Source organism: Ambystoma mexicanum, chromosome 8 (assembly GCF_040938575.1).
Source record: "Ambystoma mexicanum isolate Mex_15411 chromosome 8, UKY_AmexF1_1, whole genome shotgun sequence".
Classification (NCBI taxonomy): domain Eukaryota; kingdom Metazoa; phylum Chordata; class Amphibia; order Caudata; family Ambystomatidae; genus Ambystoma; species Ambystoma mexicanum.
The window spans coordinates 181,344,458-181,363,162 of NC_090929.1; positions in this window are offsets into that span (position 1 = coordinate 181,344,458).

Below are 18,705 nucleotides of genomic sequence, written 5' to 3' on the forward strand. Positions count from 1 at the left end.
GAATAATAGGGCAAAAGACTTGTTCACCGGCACATTAAATTCAATTCAATGCAACAAAGTTCTAATGGCATGACTTGCAGTTGCATAAACAAGTGGGGTCCTGTGAGTGTCTCTCTACCGGCCTGTATCCCAGGTTCGTGTCTCCACCAGAGTCTTTAGCTCACCGTGCTTTCACAGAAATGTCCACTACATATCAGTCTTTGTCCTGCCCAAGGGCAGTCCAGCACCGAAGTGCCAGGAAATTCTCTTCTGAACAAGAGTACCTACAGCAACGCCAGACAAGAGATTTGGCCTGGTTGGGCCTTCTCAGTGAGGTGGAGCTGTGCCTCTCTAAGAACAGTGAGCAAGGGTTGCACGTCTGGATTGCCCTAGTAACCTAGGGTGAAAACCGATAACTACTTAATATGCACAAACAAGGGGGATCCTGAGAGTGTAGTTGGGTATATCATTTTCTGGATTCAGATGACCTCGAGTAGCATTCCAAGTTATGCAATTGCTGTAAAATGTATCACAGTGCCCACTAGATAACATCCTTTGCTTGACACCAGCCCTTCACTACTGAAGGCTACGCTTGCCTATTTTGACCGCCACCATTAAATTGTAGTCCTTTCATGTTGGTGAGGTGTCCAAGTTTTTGATTTTGAAAATCAGGTCGATGTACATAGACAGCACTGGCTCCAATTCTCAGCCCCTACTTTTCAAACATCTCCAGGGCTCTTTATTTCACATCTAAGACCACAAATGATACCAAAAACACAGCAAGCCTCTCCAGACAGCTGCACACCCCTCCGCAGCACGCCCCATTGTTCCCGTACATACCAGAATGCCTTGAGGGGAAGAAGGAAGATAATTGAGGCCCTCACACCCATTTGCCGAAAGAGGGTGAGGAACAGATAAGGAGAGTGAGAGAGAGTGAACGAGGTTGGGGGGATGGAAAAAAAGGTATGAGAAGGAGAGAGAGGTGGAGCGGGAGCGAGAGAGTGGGACACTAAGAGAGGGAGTGGGACGAGGGGAGAGAAATAGACCATGCTGGCAGAGAGAGCAGAGGTCCTCCAGACTGCACTGACATAGAAAGCACAGAGCCTGAAAGAGCCCATTAACAGAGAGAGAGAGAGAGAGAGAGATGGAGAGAGGGAGAGAGGGAGAGAGAAAGACCATACTGACATAGAGAACAGAGATCCTCCATACTGCACTGACGCAGAAAGCACAGAGCCTGAAAAAAACCATTAACAGAGAGAGAGACAGACAGACAGAGAGACAGCGAGAGAGAAAGACCATGCTGGCAGAGAGAGCAGAGGTCTACCAGACTGCACTGACGCAGAAAGCACTGAGCCTGAAAAAAACATTAACAGAGAGAGAGAGAGAGAGAGAGAGAGAGAGACAGCGAGAGAGAGAAGTGAGAAACAGACCTGACAACATAGCAAATCTCACCCAGTAGCGTGGACTTGGTGCTTTTTTGTGAATTAGGCCCATTTAGCGTGGTGCAAGGAGTACTTTTGCTCTGCAAAAATACCCTTTGCACCGCTCTGCTTATTAGGCAACTGTCTTTCCTAGTGCAGACGAGCCATTGGGAGTGGGTCCTCCTCGTGACCGCCAGTGTCTGCTTTTATGTGGATGACCACTCCCTCATCTTCTGCAGGGGACCCCTACCAAGCCCCGCTCATTTCCCTCCCCAGACACGCTTCCTTCCCCTGACCCACCCCAAACCAGATCCACCGACCCCCTCCGCATCCCATCTGAGATCCCTTCTCCCTGTCGTTACACCTCGCGTCTTGATGCCGGTACTTCCGCGAATAACACGTGGTATTTGTCGACACGGGGAAAGCGGCCTGGCGAGAAATGATTTTCAATGATGAATAAAAAAAAAAAACAGAGGCAACTTCATTTTTTGACAGAGCGAAAAATAAAAACTGATAAATACTGATAACATGACCCAAAATATGGATACATATAGACAAGCATTTCAAAAAGGGAAGTACCATAATACCTGCGACCCCTAATTATGAGGATAGAAGAAAAGTAGTTGCGAACTGACTATTTTTAAGGTGTGTCAAAATTGTGGGGCCAGTGAGTCCCCACTTGCAGGCAATCCCACAGGTGAGAGGGCAGGAGCCCATCTCCCTCGTGTGCCCAGCGGACCCCTCCTGCAGCACGAGAGACTATAGCCACGACGACTGCAGCAACAAAGATCCACTTGGATCCACCTCATCTACAGCCCCAGCAGCCCGTGCCTACTATCTGCCCATGCAGATCTGCACATTTCTACGTGCCTAAATCGCCCGAGGCACCGAATCCCACACCGCGCTGCTGCCTGCCTGACCCTCCAAAATGGCCGGCGCAACGCGGATTGAGAGCGAGGCTCTCGGTTGCCAGCAATACGAAGCCGGTGGCGGAACAAGGCCAGGATAAAGGCCATCACCCCCTGTTTGCCCCTGTTCGCCCTCGTGAGCCTACTAGAGACCCTCCAATCAACAATATCACATCATCAGGCCAAACCACAGAGGACTTGAAACAAAACGGTAAGGTTCACCTCCGAACCTGAACTGACCCTAAAGAACTAAATAACTCTGCCCTACTGCCACACTAGCGTCTGCTCCCTAGCGACATACCACAAACACTATGCAACTCCTCACTATATTACCACTCGTTTTACTAATGTCTAACTGATACGTATATTGACCTCAATTCACCCCTGACGAGCTCCAGAGCTGACCTGTGATGCTTGGTATGCCCCCTCCCCCGAGGATATGCTATTATCACACCTTCGCATGTCACCCTTCGCATTTGCATGCTTGCCTGCTGGGACTTCGGCAGGCACCATGCACTCTCCCACTGCGGGAACTAACTCTACAGCCGCTCGAGAGGATGTAGCCACCCTCTTAGGACCACCCTCCTCCTTTTTCCATCATCTACATGTTCCTCAGGCTAGGCCGCCGCCTTGCAAACCACCAATATTCCTGTAACGTAACCAGGATTATTGTGATATATCTAAAAAGTGCTACCATAATGTAACTGAGTAAGCTGGCCTCTGGTGTAACTAAGAAAGTATGCCTGCCGTGCAAATATAAAAGTATTCTTGTAATGTAACAAACTAAGTATTATCATAACGTAAAAGAAAAGTATTCCTGTGATTTAACTAAGAAATTACCCTATGTAACTAGCAGAATATTCTTGTCCTGTAACTAAGAAAGGATTCATTCATGCGATGTAACTAAAACAGTATTGTTGTCATGTATCCCTGCTACCTCTTCCTGTAACTAAGATCCCTACAAGTAACAGCACCACAATGCCCGAGGGCTGCATGTGCGCTATACAGATGTAACAAAATAAATAAAAAAAATAATAAAATAAAAAGGCAGCTTTCAAACCATAAACATACAGGCTTCCCTTAGGCCGCTTGCAATCCATAAACATGCAGGCTGGCCTTAGGCCGCATGCGCGCTCAGATCCAGCGGGTGCATTCCTTTGGGTTAAGGCGAAGCTTGGCCGCTTCGGGAGCACAGGCCGCAGATCCGCATAAACCGGGCTTCTGCTTTTGGAAAGCATAATGCATTCTTCCTGTGGCGCATAACCCCTTCTCCGGCGTCTTCCCAGACTGCTCGTCTGGCATCCAGCTTAAGCGCTGTCACGGAGGCGAAGCACGCTGGCAGAGCAGCAGTGGGTGACACCGTGACTTAGCAAGTGGGTCGTAGAGTAGGGAAACCAGAACTCCTGTACCACGAGAGGATGTCACATTGTCTCAAGAGTCCCCGTTAACATGTGGGGTGGACCCCCGGACCAGGGAGCGATCTCAGGACGCCGACGTGAGTGCAGGTTAGAAGTGACACTCGATTTGCAGGATCCCCACACAATTTTCTTTGTGTGCTTCGATCATTGCACGTAGGTCCAATTCCGGGCCAGGCTGAGAACCAAAGGCTGTGCATGTGGCTTTGTAACGTCACATTCCGTGCAGCGGGCCATTAAGCATGGTCAGCCAGCACAAGCATAAGCATTTATGCGTGATCCCCAACAAAATGAGTTTGAAATATGGGCCAAAACTCTACATTTGACAAGACATTGGGCCTCATTACGGGGAAGGCAGTAGAGGGTTAACGGCGCCGGTAGAGCTGCCGGCCCCGTTAACCCTCTACCGCCTCATTACAAGGTCTGCTGGCGGGACCCGCTAAGGACGTCTGGTAAAACCAGGCATCCTTAGCGGGCGCCGCTAGCAGACCAGGATGCACACAACATTAACGGGCCCGTTGTTTGCATCCTCTCCATTCCCATTGAGCCCTACGGGGGCTCAAATGGGAATGGGGATGTACCGGGTCCGGGTTCCTTGAATGGGGAAATACCGGGCCCCCCAAGGTCGGAATGGCCCAGCATTTCCTCATTCAAGGAACCCGGACCCGGTACCCTGTATGGGGGTAGCCATGCCGCTAATACCAGCATGGCTACCTCTATATTTGTAATGAGGCCCATTTTCTATACAAGGTCCGTCTTGAACACATCCCAGGTCCATCATGCAATCAAACATCAGCTATATCTGGTAGCATGCATTGTCTGGTCTAAATATTGCCATCACAGTAAACCCTTAATTTTAAACCAAGCCTTACGTTCCTGAAATGTACCCTGACGCTGAGTGATAGATAATCACAGTTAAGAAACACACATCACTACCAATACAAACATATTACTTCCCCCTCACTCCACGTATCTTTGCCCTTCTGCTGGCTAAACCCCTCCTTTATCTCCATCCCACCCCAAGCCTCTTCCTAACTATTCACAGATTAAGGTCTGGCGACGCCCTGGCAAGTGCACAGTACCATATCCAGAGATGTCTGATTTTGAACACGTGACTGGAACTAAATGAGACAGCAGTGTACTCAGCTTGTGGATAGGATATGTCTCTGTGCTAAAGGTGTTCGGAAGACTGTTGTTGGGGTTGGCTTGAGCTGGACGACAATGGCAATCTAGTCAGAGTATAGTAATAGGGTATTTTCTGGAGGCGTCTTAGAGCCTTGCAGCGCTATGCTTTGTGAATGAAACATAGGGTTTGCTTTCTGATTCTGAATTGTACAGACAGCCAGAGGAGAATTCCCAGCAGTGCCGGCCTTAGGACAGGGCAGGTTGGGCGACCGCCCAGGGCTCCATTAGCCTCCAGGATGCCATTAGCCCCCTGTCTTTCAAGGACTACCCTGAGCTGGCGTAGTGCGAGAAGGCGCGGCAGGTGGCCCGTTGTTATTAAATGCGCCTGCTGCGGTGTGGCTCATTTAATGAGAATAATGTGCTGACATGCTTACCTCCCTGCGCCGATGCAGTACCAAGGTGGTTTTCATTATTTCAGTGATTAACTCACTGCTCAGGCGCCGGAGCAGGGAGTTAAAAACAAAATGTCCACCCCCCCCAAACCTCTCTGCGTGCCCCTGGTCAATGTCAGAGGGGGACACACTTATTCTAAGCTACGGCCGGCACTGATTCCCAGGACCACTTTCATGCGGCCCCCGATTCCACAAGTTGAGCAGAATCTGGTGGCCTCGTTCTGGATTCTCTGTACACTGTCTATGCATTTCTTGGACGGCGTTCTGCAATATTCAGAGTAAGCCGTCGCCAGGGAGCTGGTCAGCTCCACTCAATGAAGAGTTTGAAGGAGTGGCAGAACTTTCTTAATAATGCACAGGTGAAAATGCATACTGTTATCATTGTTCTGAGGTGCAAATGGGAGGTCTGAGTTAAATATGACCCCTAGGTAATTGGCATGCGGTTCTGTGGCATGAGGTTGACCCAAAGCTTATGCACCACTCAAGGTGTGATGATTCAGAAGTCTTTTCCAGAAGGTGGATCTCAGTCTTCTTTTTATTTTAGCAAAAGTAGCTCTCTTTCACCCATCATATGCAGTGTAGGGACCCTGACGTTGAGTTCTTCGACACCTACGTGTGATTTGGTTGCCGATGGCTTGTGTATTATCTGCATACACTAGCATACGAATGTGGTTGTGTCTGAGGATCTGGGCTAGGGGACACATGGATATTTTGAATAGGTAAGGACCTCATTACAAGTTTGTTGGGATTTCGGTGGCAAATCCAATGAAATACCGCTAGCTGAATTTACTGTTACCGCCACTTGGACCGGCAGAATTACTGCCAGATTACAAGTGGTGGTAGGCGGTGTTAGTCCCCATTTTCTGGAGTCCAAAGGACTCAATGGGGATTTTGTTGGGAATTCTGCGGTTTTTACTGATTTTCAGTGGTAAAGAAGCAGATTTACCTCCAGCTTGCTGCTGGAGGTAAATCCTCCACTTCACTGCTGAAATTGTAGGATGGCAGTTCGGTAATGTGGCAGTAACGGAGTTACCTCCATTTTACAGATATTTTTTTACCGCACCCTGTACTTGTAATGAGGCCCTTAGTGATGATATGTCTGGGCCCATCCGAATCTGTGGTTTTTGGCTATCGAAGATTATCAATGAAGGACTGGAAGAAAGCTAGGGGCGTGCCTGCTACCCCTGTCCATTTCCTGAGTATTTTGAGGAGGGTCCTAAGGTCAATGGTATCATATCTGAAGGACAGGTCCAGGAGCACTGGATAGGTTTGTTGATAGTAGTCGCGAGTCATGAGGAGTTCTTCTCTGATGTCTGCCACGGCAGATTCTGGGCCAGCATTCTATGTTTAAAGCCAGATTGATGGTCCTGCAATACAAAGTTCTCTTCCATAGGTTCGTGAAACTGTCTGGTTACTTCTCTTGCCACGGTTTTTCTGGAGAATGGGAGGTTTGAGATTGGCCAAATGTTTTCAAGATGTTAGCACCCACTACTGGTCTCTTGCGTAGACCAGGAACAGCGTGTTAAAGAGAGGAAGGCACTATACCCTTTGTTAGAGATGCGCTGATCAAGCTAGTGATTAGGGGTGGGTGAACGGCTAATTCCAGTCTGCTTAAATGATGGCAAATTCCGGTACAAACCTGCCCAGTTCACCTTTTCGCCTGCAGAGTGATATTGGTATTTTCTGACATTCTCCCACGGGAAATGTTGCTTTTTTGGGAGGATTTGCTTTGGGCATGCAAATAGTTGCACCAATTAGTGGGATGTGAAACATCTGGGCCCCATAATTGTCCAACAAATTAAGGCACCCAAACAAAAAAAACTAAAACTTAAATTCACCCAAAAGTGGTGATAAAATGAGTAAGTCGGCTCTGAAGGCGAAACAGAGTTAGAAGTGAATCCCATATTGCTTTGCTGGTGATCACTTTACCCACTGTGCCAGGGATATCCACTGCAAGTGTTGGGATGAATTCTTCCATGCAAGTTCCTTAGGTCTCTTGGTATATGAGATGGATTTGTCTTTTGGGTCCAACTCAGGAAATCTTCAACCGCCATCTGTCTGAAGGTTGAGAATTCTGTTTGCAGAGGAGGTGTTTGTGGGTTTTGGAAGAGGGATGTATCTGGGTTACGGAAAATCATTTGTATTTTTCTCAATCTTAGCTTTGGATGAAAGTATTATATCTGTTGCTGTTGTGTGACACATTCCTTTTGGCTTCTGCAAGATGTTGAATTTCTCCTGAGACTGATTACCAGCCTCCTGTTCCGACTTGTTCAGCATGGCGTTTTCCTGGGAACCCCTTCTATGTATTTTGCAGGTGGTTTTCTCTATTCCATACCCAAATCCTAGCCATTGGGGTTCCAGGTGGTGCCTGGATCCTTTTTTGGGTTGACCAGTTCTTTGTTTTCCTATGTGTTGCTGTATTTGGGTTCTAGTTTCTGCTTTTCCATTCACAGGAGGCACAGCGTGTCCAGGGGCACGTTGACACTGTGGTTGATGATTTTGAGCAACATCTCCTCCTTGGAGGATGACATAGTTTTATCTCCAGCAGTTTTATAAGTTAGGTTGAAGCAGTCCCTGCTTATCTAATTGAAATGTGTAACTCGGGTGAATTTGAAATAAAAAGGTTTCAATGAGGTGGGTGATGATGTATGTTGACTTGGTACGGTCTGATGAGGCAGTAGAGAGACCAGATCAGATGTTCTAGTGTAAGATTGGTGGATTCCAAATATTGTGAGAATGCCATATTAAGAACTTGCGTGTAATTACCAGCCCATTGCAATCCTAGATGCTGACAGTAAAGTATTTGCCACCATACTGCTTAAGCATCTGGAGGCATGGGCCGGTTATACTGGGCGTATTACGAAGTGGCAGACCACATTTTGAAAGAATATGGGCACAGTGTTGAATGGATTCATAATGAAATGTATCCAGAAGTCAGCATGGTCCAGGGGAAACACCCCTACTAATCTAGCCTCAGTGGACCTCTCTGCAGCTTATGATGCTGAGGACAGGAATCTACTATGGTGCAAACTCCAGGGCTGGGGAATCCCAGCGGGACTGTTGCGGCTGATAGTGGGGCTTCATGACAACTCGTCCATCCGAGTAGCCTTAAACCAGAAAGGATTATTATCCAGAACTATACCCACCTTTAGAGGGGTTAGGCTTCCCTGCAGAAATTCACTGTATGAGGGTTTACGGGTCATATGCTCCGAAAACGGCTTTGGGACACTTAAAGAATGAGTGACTCGACGCCCAGATTTGCTTCTCAAATGTGGCTCTTATCTGGCCGAACTGACAGGCAACCCATGCCGAGTGGAACGAGCCCTGTATGGCTGGGGCTGGGCCACTACAATGGAGGAATTCCATCGATATCCTTCGATGTACCACTTGAGGGGGACCACAAGAGACGAGGATAATTGGCACCCTTTTTGTCAATCTACCCCGAAAAAATGTACTCGCCACTTGTTTCTGTGATTCCGCCGGAATCTGATACACACGAAAGACATTTTACTGCAATATGGCCTGGTTAATGCAGATTTTCTATACTGCAGATTTTGCCATCACTCACAACAATGGGAAACACTAGACCATGTGCCGTTACACTGCCAAAGATTCATGGAATTGTGATGGAATGTTTTTAGGAAGCCCGCTGCAAAGTTCATCGAACTTGGCTTCGTAAATATGTGGAACATATGCTTATCTGCATCGACTACATCCATTGTTCTTGCAGTAGCAACATTTTGTAACCCCTTAATTGCCAAGGACCAGTATGCTCGTCCTTTTTGCATAGACTCGCATAATAGCCTGGCGCTTAAATTAAATAACTACATTTGGATGTACAGCCTCGTCACTCAGACTTATGATTGTCATAATATTTTGCTATTCTATTTTCTTTTTTATTCTATTTAGTTTGCTTAAGTTTTAAGGACCTTGTATGATCGATCGATTTACTTTTTTTTTCTTTCTTTTTGCTTGTAACTGTATATTGTGTTGGCAAAGGTTACAATTATTTGTTTATTCAAGAACTTGCCTGGCTTTCAGAGTTGCTCCAAATATTTCTTCCTGAAAACCCAAGGCCTGCACGTTGTTAAGTAGGTCACCTGCTGGTTTGCTCTCCATTCTGCCCACCCATACAGTAAAGTCTCCTATCATCAGAATTCTTTGGGCTGTTGTTTGTAAGATTAAGTATGGGTCTAGGACCTCCTTCAGGGATGACGTATCGTAACTATAGGGACAGTACACATCCCTGTCGCAGTGAAGGAAATGGCTGACTCGATCGTGCAGCGAGTGACAACAGAATCAGAAGATTATTGCGATTAAAAGGAAACGGGTGATGACAGCCTGAGGCCCGAGTTAAAGGCCCAAGCATAGGGAGGGCTTTTAACGAGAGTGCCCGATGCCATTACAACCTGGTTCAGCCCTTAGAATGGGTGGTTATTGCTGTTAGCACCCTGATTTTCCCAAGAGCATTGTATTTTGATTCGATGAACAGGGCGCCTCGTGACGTCCCGCTCATTGAATCAAAATAATTTCTTAATATGGCCACCATGGATCAGGAAGGCGAGGCTCCATATGGAGCCCCTCTTTCATTTCCATGGCCTACACAGAGCGGCATCAGGAGCATGATTGCGACGGGCGCTGCCGCCGCAGAAGAAATTAGGTAAGTGGGGCTGGCAGTGGGAGGGACAGGAACATTTGGCAGTGCATGGAGGGGGAAACAGCCATCAGGTTCCATGGAACGCGGACTTTGATAGGTAGGTTATGCCCGCTATCCAGGGAATCTGATCGGTCCCTGAGTGCTAATAGTACTTATGTCCATCTGCCAAAGGAAAGTATACTTCTGCAAAGGGCCCTATTTTCTGAGCGGCATATGAATGGTCTGCTGTCTGGAATGGCTCCTGTGCATGGTGGTGGATCCAGCATTGGAAAAAATGTGTTTATCTCCCTTGTTCCCTTCAGTACTGTTTGTACCTTTTGTGAATTTATATCCAACCACTTAAGAAAATTGTGCTGTAAATTCTGGATGAGAACCCAAAGCCCCTTTTGGAGTGTGGTTGGGTTGGCACCCAGTGGCGTGTCCAGACTCTCTTAACTGGGGTGGCCTAAGTGAGACACTGATTTATGCAGGGGTGGCATGAAATACGAGCGAACACAAAAAATGATCATAGATTAGGTTAATGGGGTGGCACCTGGGGTGGCCAATCAGATTTCAGGGATAGCACGTGCCCCCCGAGGTCACTCCCTGAACACGCCCCTGTCACTCACTGTACTTGGGACTATTTTGTACACCCCATCTGATCCTCTGAACACCATGCACCACAATCTTTTGTGAACATCATTGGTATTAGGTCAAAAGACCTTTTTTTTAAAAAAAAAAAAAGAGCAAGAAAGTTCGATTTAGAAAGACCACTCTGTGACCGCACAGAGCGGTCTTTCTAAATCGAACTATCGTGCCCCTGCCGCACAGGAGTGCGCGCAGGGGCTGAGAGGTGCAGGAGTGTCGGGTAATTGAATGTGGGGCTGTGTGTCTGTGACTGTGTGTGAATGTGCGTGTGATTGTGTGCGCGTGTGCGTGTGTGTGTGTAGTCAGTGTGTGTTGTGTTGGGAAGGGGGTGGTGGGTGGGGAAAAAAGGGGGATTGGGGGCTTAAAATTGTTGGATGGGGTGGGTGTATGGAAGGGGGAGGGGAATATGCCATATTTCGTCATTTTCAAGCTGACACAAAAATGGGTGAAAAAAAATGGCTCTTTTCTGTGTTCGTTCTTTAAAATGCGGAAATATGACATAGAAGCACATCATCCCATCTTCAGATGTTCCTGCTGCAAAAAATGCTCTTTGTGAAGTGTCTTCCTCTTCCATGGAGATCTCAGTGTCTAGAATCCTTGCATCAGAAACCCTGGGAGGAATTGTAGGGCCTCGAGAGGGCTACCTGTCATGGGCATGATTGATACTGGTGGAGGGGAACACTTGATTTTCGTGTCATTTTTGAATGGGCATTCCACTTAAATGTTGTATTTGTAACGCGCTCCATCAGGCCCAGGGTCATCAGGGTGCAAATAAAATCTGCTGTGAGTTGCGCGTGCTCCTCGCAAGTTTCTTTTTTCCCAGAGGAAGTGTGTCAGACCCTGCCCTTGGGAACAGTTTCGTGTGTATCTAATCAGAAAATGTTAGGGAGCGACACCGGACCATGACACAATGTAACGCAAACAGTCATGCACGTGGGAAAAAAACTCTCTGCCCCCTCCTCTCACATGTTCCCTGGCTGTGATCAGCTCATAACCATGAGGCCATTTGGTGCCAGTTGCATTGTGCGACCAAAACCTCTCACCCCAGAGAAACTCTGCACGTCTGAAGTGGGGCCCCAGAGGCACAGAACAGACGCACACCTTTCAGCACCCCCACAACAGTAGCTCATGGGAGGTCTCGAGCTTGCAACCAGTACTCCAGATAAGATTTGGAAGTGGGAGCATTTTACTCACTACTTTTTCAAGTGGGGAGTAAAATGATTTTTTAGGGAATGAAATTGTAAGTCCAGTTCCCGATGAGAGTATTTTATTATCACATAAATAATATGTGGGGAATGAAAAAAAGGTTTTTGTGTGTAATATTTATTTCTTTGCACCTAGTTATTCATGTACATTAAAACATACATGCTTACTTCTTCAAATCTGACAGTTATAATAGTAGTTTCTTCCTGTGGTACTATGCGCACTACTGGTCCAAACATTTCAATGGTGCTTTGAGGGTGAAAGCAGGGACGCAAGATTCTATGTGTCTGTTTCCTATTTTTTGTTCAGGATATTTTTACTCGCTGTTTTAATTTTTTGGGAGTATTTGACCATTTTCAGGGATTAAAAGTGGCCGATACACTCCTTATCTGTAGGGCGCCTGCAACCTTAATGAATGCTTGATTAGTATTAGTTTATTGTGCGTGACTTTCATTCTTACAGATTTTGAAGGTACAGCCTTTTCTTTTATAGGCCATCGAAGCGTTCACAGATTGGGGACAGCAGAAGCAGTGAACATTCTAAATTAGTTCACTTATTCGAGACTTCAAAGGCTGGGGAAGTCTCTCAGGAATTCCTAGATTTTGGACAGCAGAGACGGTGGCAGTTCTCCATCCTGGGGACCGCAGTGACAGTGGTAGAAGGCCTTTGTGAGTTTTCATAACTCTTTCATGAGTTTGCAAAGGAGCTCATGGGACCTTGGAGTCAAAGAAGGCATCCGCGAGTTCTGATATTGGGCTCAGAAGAGGTGGCAGGGCTCAAGTCGAGGGTAAACGCGGTTGGACGGTGTCCCCCCACCTTTTTCACGGGCCCCCCACATATTCAGAGGGCACTTTGATATGCTAATTTCTGGGGAGCACATGCCATTGGTAGGTTAATGAGCCCCCAACTTTTTTTTAGGACTTGACCCTTGAGAGGTGGGGGCAGTAATCCAGGAGTTTATATGTTTGGGAGAGGAGATGTGGAGGCAGTTCTTCATGAGTGAACTTGTGGGCCGCAAAGAATTATGGGAGGACAGGCAAAAGGTGCTTGCCAGGTTTTACATAAAGGAAGTACACAGACAGTGAGTGTTCCATGAGTTCTCATATTTGGGACAGCGGATGTGGTGGCAGTCCTCCATGAGTTGAGTGAGAACAGGTGGACACCATCTTCTTTGGTATATCATATGTATGTAGCAAATCAACAACTTTTTAAGGTGCAGGCCAGTAACCACAATACACATGTGGTGAAAATATCATAGGGGAAGGAAAACACTGGGGAAGGCCTCCTCATATCTAACCACATGCTTTCACAAAATGTTAATGAAATATCACTTGGGTTCAAAATCAGGTCATAAATGTCATAGTGGCCCTCCATGAGTTCACCTAATTGAGGAACTAGAGGTGGTGGCAGTCTAAGGAGAATTCACATACATGTGAGCCAGTGGAGGCGGTCCTCAACGAGTTCCCATATTTCGTCAGAAGATGCAGTGCTTCTAGGAGGCAACATACTGCAGACTTCCATGAGTTCCTTCCAGTATTCTGGGCAGCTGAGACAGTGAGAGTCCGTCATGAGTTCACATAGTGGGGTTGGCAGAGATGTTGAGAGACTGCCATGAGTTCACAGAATGGTGACTGCAGAAGAGTTGGCAGTCCTCCATGAGTGTACAAACTGGAGACAGCAGAGGCAGTGCAAGTCCTCCATAATGTGATATATTGGATCAGCAGGGACTGTGGCAGTTCTCCAATACTTCATATATTTGGGAGAGCAAATGTGGTGGGTGTACTCCATAATTTCCGAATACTGGGCAAAACACACATGCTGGCAGTCCTCCACGAACTGGGGAAAGCATCGGTGATGGCGGTGCAGGCTGCCACAATCTGCTCTGTCATTGCATGCACACTTTGCTGCTTAGCAACCATGACTGGTGGACTTACAGGTGGTTGTGTGGTAACATGCATTTTCAATGACAAATGTGCCTGTACACACAAATCCATGTGTAACATAGAGTCCACCATGATCCAAGTTACATTACACTACTTACGTCTAAATATTGATTTATGTCAAAGCAATTATCAAAGTTATCAGAAAATTGTATTTTTCATAAAGGAAATAAACCATTCAAATATAATTGATGAAGAGAGAATATTGAACAGGATACAAAGAGAGAAAAGAGCAAGTCGGGGGGATGGGAAACCTCTGGGTATTAACCAATCATATCATGTCACAGAGAGACAGGAGTGGAATGGAAGGGAGGTTAAGACCGTCAACACGTAAGCGGACAATACGTAAACGATAAGAGAGATGATGCGATTAATCTAGTAGAGGGAAGCTAATTAAGGGGACCTGTGTGAGTTGAAAGGAAGTCCAAGTAGGAGGTGGATCACATATAGACATAAGCGTGAATTGTATATCAAGACCTTTCATTTTTCATCGCCCGACATTCACACCTCTTAAAGGACATTTCATAGACCATAGTCACCCCCGATTGCAAACTTACTGCTGAGTTTGAAGTCATTTCACATTCCTTGTTTTCAATTTGAAATGCTCTATAGAAACAAAGAGATGTGGAAAACCAATAACAGACCCATTGCACACTGTGCTGGCCTATAGCTTTTAGGTGCTGAAAAGCAAATGAAGAAAAAAAACAGTCCAAGTCTTGGGAGAAGTTGATAGCGCAGCCAGGAGAGCTGCCTCCACACCGCCTACCTGATCATGGGTAAAGCCGTTTAGGGAACTGGAGAGGCGGAGCATTGGACGCCATTCTATTTGTGTGCCCCCACCTCTCCTTTTCTTTCACAGTCACAGCGGTACACCCCAAAGCTCCAACCCCCAGCAAGCAGTCTCCTCTTCTATCCTGAAACCCTGCTTAGCCCCTCACCAGCAGATTGAGAGAGGGCATGGAGGGTGTGGGGAATTCGACTATCCTCATTGTGAGTGCCTGGGCTTTTTAGAAATTTAAATGTAATTGAATAATGGTAGATCAACCCCCGTAAAATGTGTGAGGCTAATCTTCACACATTTTTCTATACACACTACACAACATACATATAGACCTGTGTACTCTGGGTGGACACAGCCCATAGGTGCAGTCCCCCCTGTCTTCTTTAGTTGGGATATGACAGCCAGGAGTAAACCATTTCATCTCAGAAGGGGGAGGGCCAAACCTTCCCCCTTCTATGGCCAGCCTAATGAACTAAAAACAGCTCCACGGAGCTGACTTTTGTTGAGCCCTGTAGCTGGTGGCAGCATTTGCATACTAATCAGAGTTTAATTCAAATAGGCCCACATGGGGCCTAGCTGCAGAGGCTAACAAAGGAGACAGGAAACTCCAACACCCTTTCATATGCACTGTGTCAACCTGTTGCCGGCTCCCCCCCTCTGTATCGATTGATGGTGAAATGTCATGTCTGGGACTGCGTATTTACAGTAGTCATCCCCACAGGGAGACCCCATTCAGAAGATACAAGTATGCGGATTGAGAAGCAGAAATTATGGTCTCGCTGCAGCTTCAAGGGAGACCTGCCTCTTTAATCAGGAACCACAGTGAGCTCCATCAACCAGAGAAACCCTTTGATCGACAAAAGACAGGAAGATGGGGAAGATGGGTGGAACTTAGTCTTACATGTGTTCACCCCTTTACCTTTTCTGTTGCAAAGCACTCTGGTTTTGACCTCACGCATACGGGAGATTGTTAGTGGGGGACCCAGCATTGGTTCATTAAGGTAGGCTTTGCCTACACTAATCCCTGTGCTTCATTTGGCTTAAAAAGAGGGCTGAGCCCATCTTTTGGCAGATCATCTGAAGGTTTCAACAGAAGCCGAAAGAAGAACTCATCATTGGATGCTGGCTGAAGGTACAGTCTGCTTTACATCTCCGCCAGTGAAGGAAGGCCAGGACCTTCAAGAGGGAAGGAAGATCCCTTCCCAAAACATCTCCCAGGGAACAGAGGGCGATACTGAATCCAGCGGACCGTCCAGCAGCTCCATAGCTGGTGCCCAGCCAGCAGACAGCATGCCCTGCTAAGCTCTGCAGCAAGCTTCCTAGGTGGGAAGTGCCAGAGAGACTCTGACCCAAACCAAGGACAAGGCCGGTGCTTACAACACTCTCCTCAGCTTTGGCCCATCCACCTTAAAGGATGACACAAGCCCAGTGAAGAAGCTAGGAGGAGTGCATCAACACGCATCTACCAACGTTTGCCTTAAAGGACATTTTTGAGCCAATCAAACCCCTTGAGTTGCAACCGATTGCACCGTTGACTGTTGTTATGCCGCAGTCACTAAAGCTGTCTGAGACGCATTGACCAGTGCTTCAGAACCACTGACCATCACTGAGAGAGCGATTCATGATCCAGAGCTGCCGTGTAGACCAGCCTGCACCCGTCCGTCCAGCTTTGCTCGTCGAACTGCCTGCCGCATGATACCCGCAGCTGTCTCCCATCTTGAACTTTGTTGCAGAAGCTGCAACGTGCCCTGAAACTGACTCGACCCTATCGAGCACCAAGAACTCCTACAGCACAAGTTGCATTGTGGTGCTGTCACCCCTGGTCTTTCTCCGAATGCCTTAGTGACATTTTACAACCCATTGCTCCCTTTGTGTTGAAACCAAGTATCCTTGAACTATTGTGATTATTTACTATACCGACTACCCTCCTGTCAGTATCCAGAGTGCATCCCTTTTCCTTCTTTGAAACTGTCTGCCCTCTGCATTCCTTTACAGGGTGGGTTGTATTTCGTAGTGTGCTAGAACTGTCTGTTGTGATAATAATAAAGTAGATATTTGTATACAACCTTGACAGGACAGTCCCTTTTAGCATTGAGTAATAATTGTATTTTCGCTGTGTTGCAACTAACCAACGATCCACAACCTTTCAGAGATAAGCCTGCCATTCCGTCCACGTTACCAAAATTGGACAAGGAAGTTTATCATTTGCTTGTGTTTCCAATCTGTTTGGATCCCTTCTGCAGTATTAGAGGTGTGCGACTGATAGATGGTTTAGAAACCGATATTCACCCCTTGACCAGTGGTTTCCCCGAAGTTGATTTGTCACAGAGGAACAATTTGTTTCCCTGGATCTAGGATCTGAGAAGGTATTTTTTGTTTTATTTTGGGTAGACGATACCCAACCCTATTCCTGCATTGCTTTTCAGCATCTACCAACAGTATCCACAGATATAAGGGCATACATGAACTTGTGGGATTCTTGTTTCTGTTTGCAAAAAATTCCCCAAAGCACTCCAGTTACAGTTCACCATGCCAACATAAACCTTTTAAAAATAATACTCCTTTTTTTGGTGAGGCGTTTAAGTAGTTTCCGAACTCAACACAGATGTTATTGCTTAGCATGTGGTTTCTTCAATGTGGAATCATTTTTTAGAATTACTTTTCTTGAAACACTTGTTAACAAGTAGAACAAATAAAAGTACTTGTTTCCATTGGGAGCAGAATTACAGTGTGACACCTGGGAGCACATCCACAGTGGGACAAAACTGCAGGGGACACCTAAGAGCACCTATGGGAACAGCCAGGGCGGTATACATGGGGGCAAAAACACAGCTGGGAAGACGCACAGTGGAAAATTACAGTGGCACGCCTATATGCAGGGCCGCAGTGGGGCCCCCGGGAGCACGATCAAAGTGGGAAACACAAGAGCAGAGTTACAGTGGAAAGCCTGGGAGCAAAATTATAGTGGCATACCTTGTAGCAAAATCACAATGGGATACATACGAGCAAAATCATAGCAGGGCAGGATTAGATCAGGACATCTGGGAACACATTTCAGTGGGACACCTGGGAGTGAGACAGATAGGAAAACAATTACAGTGGAGCATATTGGAGCAAAATAAACGTGGAACAGAATCGCAGCAGAACATACAGAAGCAGAATAAGAATGCATTGAGCTATCACATCGGAGCACGAGCAGATATATGACTGGGTTTGCAGGGCTGAAACGTGGTGCAGTGAATTTTAGGAAGATCACTCTTAGGTCGTGGAGTGATATCTTTCTGTGTGGTTCATCAGGGAAGGGTGTGGGCGACATGGTGAACAGGTCAACTTGTTTCCCAATTTACCTTTGCCCTCCTTCAGCTGCCAGGGAAAAATTGCCCTGTGAGCTCTGTTGTTATACGAACGAGAATCATGTGATCTTCGTGGCCCATTAGGAGTAGGCAGGGAGCACAGAGGGTGCTGGGAAGGGAATGGGGCGGTGGATGCAGTCAGCAAGCACACAGATAAAATTGCCAAGTTAAATGAAAGTGTGGTGCAAGGCTTCTTTTACCTTTTCTTGTTCCTGGAAGTGGGGTTGAGGTGATTGGGACTGGGATGAGGCTGCTGATGGGTCACGTGACGCCCGCGGTCTATCAGGAGTGGGTATGTATAGCCAAAGGCACGAGTAGGGGGCAGTGAGACGGATCAGCGTGCAGCCACTCAACAAAGCAGCAAATACACCTTGACTCCAAGGACAAACAATGTTCAAATTAAAGTAGGCAGTGATGCTCACTTTACCACGCGCTGGTGCTTGGGATAGTAATAATATCATGTTTTCATATAGCACGCCATCTCCTATGCTAAGCACTGCACTGATACATGGTATTTATTATTCACCAATTTAATGATACTCAATGTATCGACCTTGGTAGGATGAGGTCTGGTCTGGCCCGACTGATGTCAGAGGCATTGGCCCTCATTACGACCCAGGCGCTGGACCATGGTGCTCATAGCACCATGGTCCATGCCGGCAACTCACCGTCTCCGCCATGGTGGATGGCGGAATTACCGCCCCATTCCAAGGTTGGCGGGCCGGTAATTCCCCATTCACCATGGCCCCTTCCCCATTCCCATTTTTGCCCCCATAGGGCATAATGGGAATGGGGAAGGCGCTAATTACGGCACCGTAAATTACGGTGCCGTAATTAGCTCCAA